Source organism: Ranitomeya imitator, chromosome 2 (assembly GCF_032444005.1).
Source record: "Ranitomeya imitator isolate aRanImi1 chromosome 2, aRanImi1.pri, whole genome shotgun sequence".
NCBI classification, from domain to species: Eukaryota; Metazoa; Chordata; class Amphibia; order Anura; family Dendrobatidae; genus Ranitomeya; species Ranitomeya imitator.
The window spans coordinates 484,564,845-484,582,804 of NC_091283.1; positions in this window are offsets into that span (position 1 = coordinate 484,564,845).

The following is a 17,960-nucleotide window of genomic DNA, read 5'->3' on the forward strand; positions in this document are numbered from 1 at the left end:
GTGTTTTTTTAACAAACGGTTGTTTGGGGAGTCGGTGATTCTGTGATGTGGTCTAGTGGATAAGTGGTAATACCTAAACCTGCCACTAGATGAAGTTCCCAACTTACTAATGAATTCATTTGCAAACAGCTCCCCTAGTGGCCACATTTTTTTCTTTTCTAACTTAATTCGGAGGATTGTAATTTATGAACAGATCATGGCATTATGGTGAGGGCTCGCTCAACACCGTCTTTCCACATTAGAGTGATGTGTGTCTCTTTTCTGTCCCAGAGTATCCTACCATTCCCTTTACTGTGGCAGCCAGGATGTTGTCAGTGCCAGTGGAAAGTGAATGCCCACTTGTTAAGTCATTTTTATGTCAAATGTGACGGCGTTCTCTCCATTTTTCAGTGCTTCCAGCTAATTGTGAGGTTAAAGCAGCCAGTCCTGTGGTGATCAGCTGGCGGTGCCTCATTAACACTTGGAAGTTTGGGAAATTGAAATGATAGGGAACGTGTCAGCCTGATTTTACATTTAGAAGTATAGCTGTAAAGATGCTCAACCCCCAATAAAAATGAGCCATTTTTTTTGTAGAGATCAGATGTACCTGTTATGCGAAATCTAGCATTAAAGTTGTATGCAAATTGGGCTAAGAGAGCACTGGAGCGTGTCAATGTACTCGGAAAAAGCAGTCCATTGCTTTTTCTAAAACTGTCCTGCGGTAAGGAAATGTTAAATAAGAAAGAAAGAGGTTGTACTTGCCACTCTAATCCCCTGCCACGCTGGTGGTCTGCTGGGACTGGAAGTGATGTGCTGTACATCAGATACCTCACTCTGCAGCCAATTAATGACCTCCAGGTACTGAATGGATGGGAAATCATCACTTCCTATGTTGGCAGACATCACCACATCCCCTCCCTCTGGAATAACCCTTTTGCTGCTATCACCCCCTTAATTATGACTCCCCCAGCGCTCCATTTACCCACTGTTGCCTCTGCATCCATCTCCCAGTAATTCTGATTCTGTTAATCGATCCTGCTCAGATGCACCTAGTGACTTTGTCTTCAAAGGGAGATTTGTAGTTAAAATTCTGCGCTGCCGCTAAGATGAATTTCAGGAGAGTATAGTTGATTCACAGTGGTTTTATTCAACGCGTTTCAGGGGTCTCATGCCCCCTTCATCAGGTATTTCCCCTGAAACGCGTTGAATAAAACCACTGTGAATCAACTATACTCTCCTGAAATTCATCTTAGCGGCAGCGCAGAATTTTAACTACAAATCTCCCTTTGAAGACATTATTTTCTCTGGTCGGTGAAGACCTGTGGATCTGCAGCAGACGCTATCTATATGCTCTAATCTCATCCTAACCAGGTGAGCAAATTTGGTGTATATTCTCCTCTGTGTAACGTGGATAAGACCCTATTGCGCTCTTTGTCTCCTTATTGTTTTGCAATAACCAGCCAGATTGTAGCACAGCTCATCTATGCTATGGCTAAGGTCCCATTGATATGGGGTCACTAGGTGCAAACATATCAGTCGGACCTTAGCCATAGCATAGCTGAGCTGTGCTACAACCTGGCTGGCACATATTAGACAAAGACACTAGGTGTATCTGAGCAAGATCAATATACACTGCTCAAAAAAATAAAGGGAACACTTAAACAACAGAATATAACTCCAAATAATTCAAACTTCAGTGAAATCAAACTGTCCACTTAGGAAGCAATACTGTTTGACAATCAATTTCACATGCTGTTGTGCAAATGGAATAGACAACAAATGGAAATGATTGGCAATTATCAAGACACACTCAATAAAGGAGTGGTTCTGCAGGTGGGGACCACAGACCACATCTGAGTACCAATGCTTTCTGGCTGATGTTTTGGTCACTTTTGAATGTTGGTTGTGCTTTCACACTCGTGGTAGCGTGAGATGGACTCTACAACCCTCACAAGTGGCTCAGGTAGTGCAGCTCATCCAGGATGGCACATCAATGCGAGCTGTGGCAAGAAGGTTTTCTGTCTCTGTCATCGTCGTGTCCGGAGGCTGGAGGCGCTACCAGAAGACAGGCCAGTACACCAGGAGACGTGGATGGGGCTGTAGGAGGGCAACAACCCAGCAGCAGGACCGCTACCTCAGCCTTTGTGCAAGGAGGAACAGGAGGAGCACTGCCAGAGCCCTACAAAATGACCTCCAGCAGGCCACAAATGTGCATGGGTCTGCACAAACGGTTAGAAACCGACTCCATGATCATGGTCTGAGTGCCCGACATCCACAGATGAGGGTTGTGTTCACAGCCCAATACCATGCTGGACGCTTGGCATTTGCCACAGAACACCAGGATTGGCAAATTCGCCACTGGCGCCCTGTGCTCTTCACATATGAAACCAGGTTCACACTGAGAACATGTGACAGAGTCTGGAGACGCAGTGGAGAGCGATCTGCCTGCAACATCCTTCAGCATGACCAGTTTGGCAGTAGGTCAGTAATGGTGTATGGTGGCATTTCTTTGGAGGGCCGCACAGCCCTCCATGTGCTCTCCAGAGGTAGCCTAACTGCCATTAGGCACCGAGATGAGATCTTCAGACCCCTTGTGAGACCATATGCTGGTGCAGTTTGCCCTGGGTTCATCCTAATGCAGGACAATGCCAGACCTCATGTGGCTGGAGTGTGTCAGCAGTTCATGCAAGATGAAGGCATTAAAGCTATGGACTGGCCCGCCTGTTCCACAGACCTGAATCCAATTGAACACATCTGGGACATCATGTCTCGCACCATCCACCAATGTCACGTTGCACCACAGACTGTCCAGGAGTTGGTGGATGCTTTAGTCCAGGTCTGGGAGGAGATCCCTTAGGAGACCATCCGCCGCCTCATCAGGAGCATGCCCAGGCATTGTAGGGAGGTCATACAGGCACGTGGAGGCCACACACACTACTGAGCATCATTTCCTTGTCTTGAGGCATTTCCCCTGAAGTTGGATCAGCCTGTAACTTCATTTTCCACTTTGATTTTGAGCATCATTCCAACTCCAGATCTCCGTGGGAGTTGTGATTTACGTTGATCATTTTTAGGTTTTATTGTTCTCAACACATTCCACTATGTAATGAATAAAGATTTACAACTGGAATATTTCATTCAGTGATATCTAGGATGTGGGATTTTACTGTTCCCTTTATTTTTTTGAGCAGTGTATATATCCCCTAGACTCTGTCACTGCAACCTCATCATTGCCTTGTCGCACTGCACTGCTCAGCTATTTTACGCTTAGCTTTGCATGCAGGAAAGAGTATAATAATGCTCTAAAGATCCCTCTGAACCACGGAAGTGCAGAGGGAGGGGTCTGCAGCACCGAGGAGAAGCAGTGTGCTGCTCTGAATTGTAGTTTTAGTTGATAAGAATAAAGGTACCGTCACACTTCGCGACGCTGCAGCGATACCGACAACGATCCGGATCGCTGCAGCGTCGCTGTTTGGTCGCTGGAGAGCTGTCACACAGACAGCTCTCCAGCGACCAACGATGCCGGTAACCAGGGTAAACATCAGGTAACTAAGCGCAGGGCCGCGCTTAGTAACCCGATGTTTACCCTGGTTACCATCCTAAAAGTAAAAAAAAACAAACAGTACATACTTACCTACCGCTGTCTGTCCTCCAGCGCTGTGCTCTGCACTCCTCCTGTACTGGCTGTGAGCACAGCGGCCGGAAAGCAGAGCGGTGACGTCACCGCTCTGCTTTCCGGCTGACCGACGCTCACAGCCAGTACAGGAGGAGTGCAGAGCACAGCGCTGGAGGACAGACAGCGGTAGGTAAGTATGTACTGTTTGTTTTTTTTTACTTTTAGGATGGTAACCAGGGTAAACATCGGGTTACTAAGCGCGGCCCTGCGCTTAGTTACCCGATGTTTACCCTGGTTACCAGCGAAGACATCGCTGAATCGGTGTCACACACGCCGATTCAGCGATGTCTGCGGGGAGTCCAGCGACCAAATAAAGTTCTGGACTTTCTTCCCCGACCAGCGACAGCACAGCAGGGGCCTGGTCGCTGCTGCCTGTCACACTGGACGATATCGCTAGCGAGGACGCTGCAACGTCACGGATCGCTAGCGATATCGTCTAGTGTGACGGTACCTTAAGACTGCCATTCAGAAATAAAAAAGACATGAAGGCACAAGAAAGAATCTTTCTGTTGGGCTTGTACTGTATTTTAATAATGCTCGTGCAGGTACTGTACTTTGTAAAAAATATTGCCATTGTGAGAATAACCCTTTAATCTAGTGATTTCACATGTAGGAGAAGAAACTCCATTCTCCGAGTCATTTTTATTTTAACCTTTTTTTTTTGCCCCATGATCTACAATGATGTCATGGTTCATGTGTGGATGTATGGAGTTAGATCAAGAGCCCAGACCTCTTCACACAGGTGGCAACTATAATATACATCTGTTTAACCACATAAATGCTGCTGTGAATCTCTTGAGGTATTTAAATCCTGTGATCCCAGTTGGGTACCTGTGAGCCAGCCGTAACACGATCCCGTGGGAACTGATGGGTTGCCATTGCAGGTGCGGGCCTGCTGAAGAACCCTGTTACACCATCTTGGTGTTCCTGTGAAGCCCAGTCAGTGTCAAGTGGGCTGTCCTTCATGTGACCACTGTAAAATATATTTCCCACAACCACCTGCTTCTTCTCCTAGCTCCCTCTATCCCCATCTCTATGCACAGATAAAATTATCTACTCCAACTGCTCTGTGATTTGTTAATGGCCCCTGGGACAAGAGAAGACATGGTCTGTGCATAGTTTCTAATTGTATATGAATAAATGCTATACAATTCTTGTCTGCCACTATACCCTTCCACTTTCTAATCCTCTATTTTGCTTCAGATAATACTCCCCTATGTGTTTTCTCCTAGCCCTTTGTTGCCAATTGCAACCAATCACAGCACATCTTTCATTTTACAACAGCTGTTTAAAAAACAAAAGCTGATTTCTGATTGTTTGCTGTGGGCAACAGAGAAAGATGCACTATATTATGTATTAATAATGACCCAGTTTTACTGTGTTTATACTGTATTTATATTGTATTTATAGATAAAAGGCGACAATTAAAAGAATTATGGACAGAAATATGCACACTTCTAAGGAGAAAAACCATCGGTGGTGTAGTTGTAAGGATGGTGGAATGTGCTGTTGCGGTCCTACCCCTGAAGACAATTGAGTCATGTGTAATGTGTATTATGTAATGCCTCTCTGCATATATCGTCATGTGAATTGTGTTGTAATGTATAATGTAAGATAAGTAATGTACGTAGGACATAGTGTATAGGATAGGTAGAATAGCAATAGATAGTTGATTGTAGTTTAGGTAGTGAGATTAGGGTAAGATAGAGTTAATGTTTGGGACTAGCGCGTACTGGGAGAGGCTTAGTGTTAGAGTAAGTAACTGTTTCCTGCTAGGCAGTTAGGGTTTGGATAGTAAAGAGAGCAGAGCCACATAAAAAGGGTGACCCTCAGTTCAGAGGAGACTAATGACGAGGGACAGCTTGATCCTAAAGAGAAGTGGCTGACGAGACAGTGTCCTTCTGTGCTGTGTCCTTGGATAGTACGCCAGGTCACGAACCCTGGAGCTTGCAACGCAGAAGGTAATGGACCTAAATAGGACTGAGTACGACAGACTAGTGGGGGTCCAAGGGCGAGGGTGCCAGTAGTGGAAGAAATAGGACGCGGAAGCAAAGGGCAAGTAAAGAGACTTGCTGATCACGACTATAGCATTAAACTGGGTTATGGCGGAGTAGGACAAAACAGTGTGCCTCACTAGACTTGGAGTAGACTACAAAGGAAGGACGCTGGAAGGGAAAATGCTATGTACTGTGATGGAAACGTCCATAAGACTTTATATCCGCTATCGCTTGTACAGAACCCTTGTCAAGTTACCACCCAGTACACAGTTTGTATTGGAACGGAAGTCTTCCCAATTGAACTGTAAAACACACGGTCCTGGCCAACCTTCAACACCGGCTGTATGCAGCCTGCACGGGCGTGATGCCCACACAGCACAAGTCTACACACCCAGCCAGGACATACACTTTCATGTAGCATGCCGGTGCATAAAAGGAGACGAGTGCCTAGAAGGCGGCTATCGCACCTCGTTGCATAGTGACTGGTACTACTGCTCTTGCTCTGTTTGGTCACAAAGCAAGGGGGCAATCAGATTAAGAGAACTTCTCCTTCGACAGCCGCAGGCACGCAGACCCATGTCCAGCTTCTGCAGCGAGGATGGTGAAATCATATATGTGACGTATCACTGCAAAGTAAGAAGAGGCTACCCACTATAGAAGAATAGCCGACATCTACTGAGCAAGTGTGACCTGTTATGAAAAAACCACAGGAGGTATCTACCTATAAGCAATCAGGTAGGAAAAAGCAACGCAGGTTTTTAGGGGTGATATCCAAGGCAGTAAGCACTTTTGGAATCTGACAACTTTACTTATTTCAGGATTTCAAGTAGCTGATGGATGAGTGATATTAAAAAACTGAATAATTAAGAATATTTGGTATCAGTGTGTCCGTGAAGTCTGATCTATCAAAATCTAAAACTATTTAACCCATAAGGTAAACAGTGTAAAGAAAATCGTAATGCTAAAACTTTCGGGTTTCTGCTGCTGCACCTCCCCCCTCCCCAAAAAAAAATACAATGAAAAGGAATCAAAATGGAGTACTATGTGTTCCTCAATGGTAGCATTAATAACTATAGCTCGTCATGCAAAAAACTAAACCTTTACACGATGGAAAAAGAAAAAAGTTACAGGTCTCATGAAATGGTGACACACATCAAATTCTTACAATGTTCAGAATTTTTTTCAGCCCCTAAAATAATAATAAGAAAAACAAAATCCAATCTACTATATAATTGTCTAAGGGTCACTTCCGTCTTTCTGTCTGTCACGGATATTCATTGATCGTGGCCTCTGTCTGTCATGGAATCCAAGTCGCTGATAGGTCGTGGCAAAACGCCCACGACCATTGCCACGACCAATCAGCGACGGGCGCAGTCCGGCGGCAATATGGCCGCTCCTTCCTCCCCGCAGTCAGTGCCCGCTCCGTACTCCCCTCCAGTCAGCCCTCACACAGGGTTAATGGCAGCGCTAATGGACCGCGTTATGCCGTGGTGTAACGCACTCCATTAACGCTGCTATTAACCCTGTGTGACCAACTTTTTTACTGTTGATGCTGCCTATGCAGCCTCAATAGTAAAAAGATCTAATGTTAAAAATAATAAAAAAAAATAAAAAATCATCATAATCTCACATTCCGGCGCCTTTCCCGCTCCTCGCGACGCTCCGGTGACCGCTCCATGCAAGCGGCAGGTTCCGGTGTCAAGAATGGTATGTCATGTGACCGCGACGTCATCACAGGTCCTGCACCCATACCAACCCTGGGACCGGAAGCTGCCGCATGCACCGCACACAGGGCCAGGACTTCAACGGAGGGTGAGTATGGGTGAGTATGTTTACTTTTAATTTTAAGTCTGTATACTACATGGCTCTGTGCTGTATACTCGTCACTGTGCAATAGACTACGTGGCTGGACAATAGACTACGTGACTGGGCAATATACTAAGTGGCTGGGCAATATACTACGTGGTTGGGCAATATACTACGTGGTTGGGCAATATACTACGTGGCTGGGCAATATACTACGTGGTTGGGCAATATACTACATGACTGGGCAATATACTAAGTGGTTGGGCAATATACTACGTGGCTGGGCAATATACTACGTGGGCTGTGCAATATACTACGTGACTGGGCAATATACTACGTGACTGGGCAATATACTACGTGGGCTGTGCAATATACAACGTGGCTGGGCAATATACTACGTGGCTGGGCAATATACTGTATGGTTGGGCAATATACTGTATGGCTGAGCAATATACTACGTGACTGGGCAATATACTATGTGACTGGGCAATATACTACGTGACTGGGCAATATACTACGTGACTGGGCAATATACTACGTGGCTAGGCAATATACTACGTGACTGGGCAATATACTACGTGACTGGGCAATATACTACGTGACTGGGCAATATACTACGTGACTGGGCAATATACTACGTGGCTGGGCAATATACTACGTGACTGGGCAATATACTACGTGGCAGAGCAATATACTGTATGGCTGGGCAATATACTGTATGGCTGGGCAATATACTACGTGACTGGGCAATATACTATGTGACTGGGCAATATACTACGTGACTGGGCAATATACTACGTGGCTAGGCAATATACTACGTGGCTGGGCAATATACTACGTGACTGGGCAATATACTACGTGGCTGGCAATATACTACGTCACTGGGCAATATATTACGTGGCTGGCAATATACTACGCGGGCTGTGCAATATACTACGCGGGCTGTGCAATATACTACATGGACATGCATATTCTAGAATACCGGATGTGTTAGAATCGGGCCACAATCTAATGGGTACATAACGGCTAAGTAGGCCAATGACAGCAGAATATTCCACCTAGCACGGCAATGAAAGCTACTCCATAATGGAACATTGGCCAAAACGGAGGAAAAATTGAGTTTTATACTTAATAAATAAATGTTTATTAATACACAGGCTTGTAAAAAAAACACATAGACAGTAATTGTCTTTACTAAATGCAATGCAGGCGTCTTTCCAATACCCATTACACTTGGGGAGTGCGTTTTGCCTGGCGACCTGTGTACGGATCAGTTTGTCTTCAGTTATTGTCTGTGTTTACAAACTTGTGTTAATAAACATTTATTTATTAAGCATAAGGCCAGTGTCCCACTTGCGAGTGCAATGCGAGAAACTCGCCTCAATACCCGACACTGCAACCGGCGGTTCAGACCGGAGCATTCAGCTGCATAGAAATACATGCAGTCACACACTGCAGTCCCAGGTGCCGGCGGCAGTGCCGGGTATTAGGCTGCCGTCACACTAGCAGTATTTGGTCAGTATTTTACATCAGTAATTGTAAGCCAAAACCAGGAGTGGAACAATCAGAGGAAAAGTATAATAGAAACATCTGCACCACTTCTGTATTTATCGCCCACTCCTGGTTTTGGCTTACAAATACTGATGTAAAATACTGACCAAATACTGATAGTGTGACGGCAGTCTAATACCCGGCACTGCCGCCGGCACCTGGGACCGCAGTGTGTGACTGCATGTATTTCTATGTAGCTGCACGCTCCGGTCAGAACCGCCGGTGGCAGTGCCGGGTATTGCGGTGAGTTTCTCGCATTGCAGATGCAAATGGGACACCGGCCTTAAACTCAATTTTTCCTTCGTTTTGTCTAAAATAATCATAACAACATATACAAATAAGTTTGATATTGCCGTAATCGTACTGAATTGCAAAATCAAATTGCCAGGGAATTTTTACTGCATTAATTTCACCTCATTTGGATTTTTTTTAACTGTATTTCACTATAGTATTTGGTAAAATGAATGTTCCCATTCAAAACTAAAAAAAAATCATGTAAAGTCATGTCTCTTGGAAGAGTAGAAGGAACAAACAAAAATGCAAAACAACTCCCACAAAATCGCCTGCTCATGAAGGGGTTAATACAATGCGCTGAAGTATGGCCCAGTGGTGTAATATCCGGGGTCCCGATAGAAAATCTGTAATGGCACCCCCAATCATCATGTCTAATACTGAAGTCTTTCTTTGGGGCAGAGAGGCACTGCCCCCCTACACACACAAATCTACACCCCGGGTCTGGTAATAATGCGCGCGCCAAGTCCCAGTCTGTGTATTACTTTCACACTTTGCGGTCTGATCAATGGTCAATGTCATTTTGTGCATGTCAGTGGACATGTCGGGATGATCAGCCGCACGTGGACGCAGTGATTGACGAGTGCCAGTGATGTCGCTTTGTGTCAGTGTTACTGCGCTGCTTTACCTTTAAGTGCTGTGTGTGTGTGTGTGATTGTCGCCCGCGGCTGTGTGTGTCGTTGTGACTAGCTGTGTACATCCATCCATGGACATGCCCTATATGTGAGCCTTGTGTTCCTGCAGGACAGACAGGATACGTGTTGGTCTGTTCGCCGGTTCAGAGTCCTCTGTATATCTGTCACAGGAATTAGTGTGTTTGTCACTTGCTACGTGTCCATGTGATATTTTTTCGGCAGCGCTTCCTTTTCTCTTTCTAATATTGAGGATTCATGCTCAGTCGCCCTAGCTGGGTAATTACTGTTGGCCCTTTGGAGGGCGGGGGAGGGAACGGAGGGGGAGGGGGTACTCAAGTGACCCCGTTCTAATAATTTGAAACTTTCCAACCATCGATCGGAAAACTTAAAGCTGTTTTTCTCCAAGACAACACAGAATAAGATGTGCGATGTGCAAAGTTTTATTATTAGGCATGAGAATTGAACATGTGGATGTCTGTACGTCCAGATTACGCCTTCTCCATACATACGGAGGGAGATGCTATACATAATAATGAGCAATAAAACAGGAAATAATAGGAACACATTTCAGACCGGCAAGATCAAAGGAACCCATTGTCATTTTTTTAGGTTAAATCCACAAAAGCAGCCCCCGTCGGGCATATGCGGTATCACTGTCTGTATGGGTGCCGTGGCACTTGTCCATCATAGGGAATTGGTAGCCATCAATATATAGCAAAGTGCAGTCTGGTAAATGGCGGCCTATGGGAAGAGTGAGGGTATGTGCACACGTCAGGATTTCTTGCAGAAATTTTCCTGACAAAAACTGGACATTTCAGTCTACACCAGCAGCTTTTCCTTTGTCCACGTAGCCTTCTACATGAGGCCTCTGTCTTCTGCTCTTTGTGTAAAGGTACCTTCACACATAACGATTTCGTTAACGATATCGTTGCTTTTTGTGACGTAGCAACGATATCGTTAACGAAATCATTATGCGTGACAGCGACCAACGATCAGGCCCCTGCTGGGAGATCGTTGGTCGCTGGGAATGATCAGGGCCTTTTTTTGGTCGCTGATCACCCGCTGTCATCACTGAATCAGCGTGTGTGACGCCGATCCAGCGATGTGTTCACTGGTAACCAGGGTAAATGTCGGGTTACTAAGCGCAGGGTTACTGTCAGCGCCGGCCGGCCGTAAAGCAGAGCACAGCGGTGACATCACCGCTGTGCTCTGCTTTACGGCCGGCGCTGACACAGTCAGTGCAGGAAGCTGACGCCGGGGGACGTGACAGACATCAGAATGTAAGTATGTACTGTTTTTTTATTTTTTTTATTTTTAACTTTTACAATGGTAACCAGGGTAAATATCAGGTTACTAAGCGCGGCCCTGCGCTTAGTAACCCGATATTTACCCTGGTTACCCAGGGACTTCGGCGTCGTTGAAGACCGTTTCAACTATGCCGAAGTCTTTTCCCTGATCGTTGGTCACTGGAGAGAGCTGTCTGTGTGACAGCTCCCCAGCGACCACACAACGACTTACCAACAATCACGGCCAGGTCGTATCGCTGGTCATGATCGTTGGTAAGTCGTTTAGTGTAACGGTACCTTTAGGAGGAGGTGATAAGTTGAGTCCTGATAAATACCTTTGTATTAGTGAGAGGTATTGTCCCGATCACTGTGTACTGGTGTGAGGTAGGAGTCCTCCTGATCCATTGGTATTAGTGAGAGGTACAGGTCCTGATTCCTATGTATTAGTAAGAGGCAGGGTCCTGACCGATTGGTATTAGTGAGGTTGTGTCCCGATCACTGTGTATTGGTGTGAGATAATGTCCTGATCCATTAGTATTAGAGAGAGGTAGGGTGCCGATCCATTGGTATTACTGAGAGGCTGGGTCCCGATACTTGTATGTTAGTGATAGGTAGGGTCCTGATCCATTGGTATTACTGAGAGGTTGGGTCTTGATACCTGTATGTTACTGATAGGTAGGGTCCTGATCCATTAGTATTACTGAGAGGTTGGGTCCCGATACCTGTATGTTAGTGATAGGTAAGGTCCTGATCCATTGGTATTACTGAGCGGTTGGGTCCTGATACCTGTATGTTAGTGAAAGGTAGGGTCCTGATCCATTGGTATTACTGAGAGGCTGGGTCCCGATACCTGTATGTTAGTGATAGGTAGGGTCCCGATCCATTGGTATTACTGAGAGGTTGGGTCCCGATACCTGTATGTTAGTGATAGGTAGGGTCCCAATCCATTGGTATTACTGAGAGGCTGGGTCCCGATACCTGTATGTTAGTGATAGGTAGGGTCCTGATCCATTGGTATTACTGAGAGGTAGGGGGTCTGATTCCTTTGTATTGTTGTGAGGTACGATTCCATTTCCTGTGTATTAGTGAGAGATAGGGATCCTGTCCCAATTCCTGTATATTAGTGAGAGGTACAGGTCCTGAATCCTATGTATTAGTAAGAGGTAGGGTCCTGACCGATTGGTATTAGTGAGGTTGTGTCCCGATCACTGTGTATTGGTGTGAGATAATGTCCTGATCCATTAGTATTAGAGAGAGGTAGGGTGCCGATCCATTGGTATTACTGAGAGGCTGGGTCCCGATACTTGTATGTTAGTGTTAGGTAGGGTCCCGATCCATTGGTATTACTGAGAGGTTGGGTCCCGATACCTGTATGTTAGTGTTAGGTAGGGTCCCGATCCATTGGTATTACTGAGAGGTTGGGTCCCGATACCTGTATGTTAGTGATAGGTAGGGTCCCGATCCATTGGTATTACTGAGAGGTTGGGTCCCAATACCTGTATGTTAGTGATAGGTAGGGTCCTGATCCATTGGTATAGAGGTAGGGGTTCTGATTCCTTTGTATTGTTGTGAGGTACGATTCCATTTCCTGTGTATTAGTGAGAGATAGGGATCCTGTTTCTTATGTATTAATAAGAGGTAGGGTCCCAATTCCTGTATATTAGTGAGAGGTACAGGTCTTGAATCCTATGTATTAGTGAGAGGCATGGTCCTGGCCCATTAGTATTAGTGAGAGGTACAGGTCCTGATTCCTGTGTATTAGTGAGAGGTAGGGTCCTGACTGATTGGTATTAGTGAGAGGTTGTGTGCCGATCACTGTGTATTGGTGTGAGGTAATGTCCTGATCCATTGGTATTACTGAGAGGTAGGGTCCCGATACCTGTATACTAGTGATAGGAAGGGTCCTGATCCTGATTCCTTTGTATTGGTGTGAGGTACGGTTCCATTTCCTGTGTACTAGTGAGAGATAGGGATCCTGTTTCTTATGTATTAGTAAAGGCCCCTTCACATTAAGCGACGCTGCAGCGATACCGACAACGATCCGGATCGCTGCAGCGTCGCTGTTTGGTCGCTGGAGAGCTGTCACACAGACAGCTCTCCAGCGACCAACTATCCCGAGGTCCCCGGTAACCAGGGTAAACATCGGGTAACTAAGCGCAGGGCCGCACTTAGTAACCCGATGTTTACCCTGGTTACCATGCTAAAAGTAAAAAAAAACAAACACTAGATACTTACCTACCGCTGTCTGTCCTCCAGCGCTGCGCTCTGCTTCTCTGCTCTCCTCCTGTACTGGCTGTGAGCCGGAAAGCAGAGCGGTGACGTCACCGCTCTGCTTTCCGGCTCACAGCCAGTACAGGAGGAGTGCAGAGCACAGCGCTGGAGGACAGACGGCTGTAGGTAAGTATCTAGTGTTTGTTTTTTTTAACTTTTAGCATGGTATCCAGGGTAAACATCGGGTTACTAAGCGCGGCTCTGCGCTTAGTTACCCGATGTTTACCCTGGTTACCAGTGAAGACATCGCTGGATCGGTGTCACACACGCCGATCCAGCGATGTCCACGGGAGATCCAGCGACGAAATAAAGTTCTGGACTTTATTCAACGACCAACGATCTCCCAGCAGGGGCCTGATCGTTGGTCGCTGTCACGCATAACGATTTCATTAACGATATCGTTGCTACGTCACAAATAGCAACGATATCGTTAACAATATCATTATGTGTGAAGGTACCTTAAGAGGTCCTTCTTATTCCTGTTTATTAGTGAGAGGTAGAGACCAGATATCTGTGTCTTAGTGAAAGGTAGGGGTCTTGATACCTGTGTATTAGTGAGAGGTAGAGTCCAGATGCCTGTGTATTAAAAGGAAATGAGAACTAGGTGTCTGAATTCCTGTGTATTGGGGGGAGATGAGCCATAAGGGTATGTTTCCACGATCAGTAATCGGCAGTGCTTTGGATGCAGCACATGTCCGCTCTGTCCAAAGACATGCCGGCTTTTGTACGCAAGGTGAATCAGCATGTGTTAATTGAACTGTGCGGAATCACCGCACCCAATACATTGTATTGGTGACATTTATCTTGCAGAGACTGAGCGTCGCAGCAAGATAAATAGACATGCTGCGGTCTAGAAAGACACACCGCATTTCCATCTCCTCAGGTAAGCATCAGGTGCCAGTGTACCCATAGTGGACATGGGATTTCTTGAAATCCCATGCACTATGCTGTAACATTTGGCCACTGAGGGTTGGACGCTGCTGATGTACCCAGCGTCCAACCCGCAGCGTTTACTGACCGTGGGAACATACCCTTAGAGTCTTGACTTTTGAGTGAATTTTTTATGTTGTGATGTCTGAATATTAGATGAGAGTGGGCACCTTGATACCTGCTCTTGGATGGGTGAGATTGATCAAACATGTGTCCTTGGTGCCAACATTCCACTTTACCTCTGCCAGGGCGTTTATATGCTGGGTTAGGCCAGTCTCACATGTCCAGATAATTCCGGTACCGGAGAAAACAGTACCGGAGTTATCCGTGTGTCTGTGTGCTCACGTAGGCCATCTGTGTGGGATCCGTGTGATGTCCGTGAGTACGTTTTTAGGGTACGTGTGCTGTACGTGTGCTGTACGTGTGTCCGTGTATTGCAACAATTTTTACAATTTTAACCCTATGACAGGAAAAACGCACACGGACAGCACACGGACAGCATCCGTGTGCGGTACATGTTTACACGGACCCATTGACTTTAATGGGTCCGTGTGATCCGTGTGCTCCCACGAACACTGACATGTCTCCGTGTTTTGCAAACGGACACACGGTCCGTGAAAACACGCTGACATGTGCAGAGACACATTTATTTTAATGTATTTACGTGAGTCAGTGTCTCCGGTACGTGAGGAAACTGTCACCACACGTACCGGACCACTGACGTGTGAAACCGGCCTTAGGGCAGCCCACTGAATCTTTGATCAGGCAGAAGGAAAGCCTAGCTATGACCACTGAGTGTAAGGTGGGGAGGTTTCTGTACAATTGTCTGGCAGGTGTGAGCGGTAGGTGGAGTACGCAGTGTTAGGAGAATGTATAGGATAAAGCAGACGGTTCCTATATATTACCGCTGTCTCCTGGTGTCTGTGCGCTGCAGCAAGGAACCCCCTTGGGGACACATTCTGTGTCATTCATTCAATTTGATTAATTGGCTCCCACAGAAATCTCTCCTTCATTAGATGGGACACTGCCTGGCCCTCAGCGTGCCCGCATCTTGTCATGTGTGTAGTACACATGGTTACTGTGCTTGTGTGAGCTGTTTTTCTATTTTTGGTTAACCTCTTCTGCTCTCTGTGTTATGTCCACAGCTGTATGAACTGTTGCCTGATATTGTGGCTATACCCTTGTGTATTATACACCTTATTATAAGTTCCTTTCCATTCATAGATCTACGCCTGACTTTTTACCTTCATTGGTGTCTGGTTTAGAAAACCTAATTTATAGGTGATTCTCACAAAATTAAAATGTTATCAAAAAGTGAATTTATTTCAGTTCTTCAATACAAAAAGTGAAATTCATATATTATATAGAGTCATTATAGAGTGATCTATTTCAAGTGTTTATTTCTGTGAATGTTGATGATTATGGCTTACAGCCAATGAAAAACCAAAAGTCATTATCTCAGTAAATTAGAATACTTTATAACACCAGCTTGAAAAATGATTCTCGAAATATCGTCCTACTGAAATGTGTGTTCAGTAAATGCACTCAATACTTGGTCGGGGCTCCTGTTGCATCAATTACTGCATCAATGCGGCGTGGCATGGAGGCGATCAGCCTGTGGCATTGCTGAGGTGTTATGGAATCCCAGGTTGCTTTGAGAGCAGCCTTCAGCTCGTCTGCATTGTTGGGTCTGGTGTCTCTCATCTTCCTCTTGACCATACTCCAGTAGCGTAGCTAACGGGAGGGGGGCAGAGGGTGCCAGCGCCCTGGGCCCCGCGCTCTGAGGGGGCAAAACCCAGAGCTACGCTACTGTAACTGCATCGGCACACGCAGCGCGCCGATACAGTTACATTCTGTGGCAGTGCAGGGAGGGGGGGCCCAGTTCCAGCAGTGGGCCCCCCGCCGTCATCGAAAGGTTAGCTGTATTGGCATCTAGCCGATACAGCTGACTGCAGTGATGAGGGAGGGAGCGCTCCTTCTCCCATCATCCCCCACATCGTCTGACAGCGGGCGCGATGACATCACTGCTCGGCGCCCGCTGTCAGGAGATGAGCGGGAGCAGGAAGCGCCGTGGAACAAGGAGGAAGAGAGGTGAGTATTTGTGTTTTTTTATGGGGGTGGTCTTATATACTGGATCTGCTTATGGGGGGTGTGCTGCCTTATATATAGGATCTGCCTATGGGGGGTGTGCTGCCTTACATACAGGATCTGCCTATGGGAGGGGGTGCTGCCTTATATATAGGATCTGCCTTTGGGGAGGTGCTGCCTTATATATAGGATCTGCCTATGGGAGGGGGTGCTGTGTTGTGAGTTCGGTTTTTGGGCTCCCTCTGGTGGTTACTGATGGTACTGGGTGACTTGTGTTCTCTGTGGTCTCTGGTGTCCACCTGTTCCATCAGGTTATGGGAGTTTCCTATTTAACCTGGCTTTTTTGTCATTTCCTCGCCGGCTATCAATGTAATCAGCGTGTCTTTTTACCTCTGCTCCCTGCGTCTGTTATCTTCAGGACAAGCTAAGTTTTGATTTTCCTGTTCCACGTTTTGCTTTATTTTTGTCTTAGTCCAGCTTGCAGATATGTGATTCCTTGCTGCTGGTTGCTCTAGTGGGCTGAAATTACTCCTCATGTTCCATGAGTTGGCACATGAGTTCAAGTAATTTCAGGATGATTTTTTGAAGGGTTTTTCGCTGACCGCGCAGTTCACTTTTGTATCCTCTGCTATCTAGCTTTAGCGGGCCTCATTTTTGCTGATTCTATTTTCATAACTACGTATGTGCTTTCCTCTCATTTCACCGTTATTACATGTGGGGGGCTGCTATTTCTGTGGGGTGTTTCTCTGGAGGCAAGTGAGGTCTGTGTTTCTTCTAATAGGGGAAGTTAATCCTTCGGCTGGCGCGAGACGTCTAGGAATCATCGTAGGCACGTTCCCCGGCTACTGCTAGTTGTGTGTTTAGGTTCAGGATCGCGGTCAGCTCAGGTTCCATCACCCTAGAGCTTGTTTGGTTTTTGTGCTTGTCCTTTTGTGATCCCCTGCCATTGGGATCATGACAGTATAGCCGGCCCGAAAAAATTGGTCATCGTTTTGGCTGAAGTAGGAGGAAAAGTAGTCTGAGGAAGTTTTTTTTTTTTTTTTTTTTTTTTCCCCCCTCCTCAGTGTTTGCTGCCTAGCCTTAATTGCAGCTTGGCTGCTTCTTTCCTCCTCTTAATCCTTGAATGGCTCGGACCTCAGCTGTTTATCATGGACGTCCAGAGTTTGGCTTCCAGCCTGAATAATCTTGCTGCTAAGGTTCAAAATATACAAGATTTTGTTGTACATACGCCTATGTCTGAACCTAGAATTCCTATCCCAGAGTTTTTTTCTGGAGATAGATCTAGTTTTTTGAATTTTAGGAACAATTGCAAGTTGTTTCTTTCCTTGAAATCTCGCTCCTCTGGAGACCCTGCTCAGCAGGTCAAGATTGTTATATCTTTCCTGCGGGGTGACCCTCAGAATTGGGCATTTGCATTGGCACCAGGGGATCCTGCGTTGCTCAATGTGGA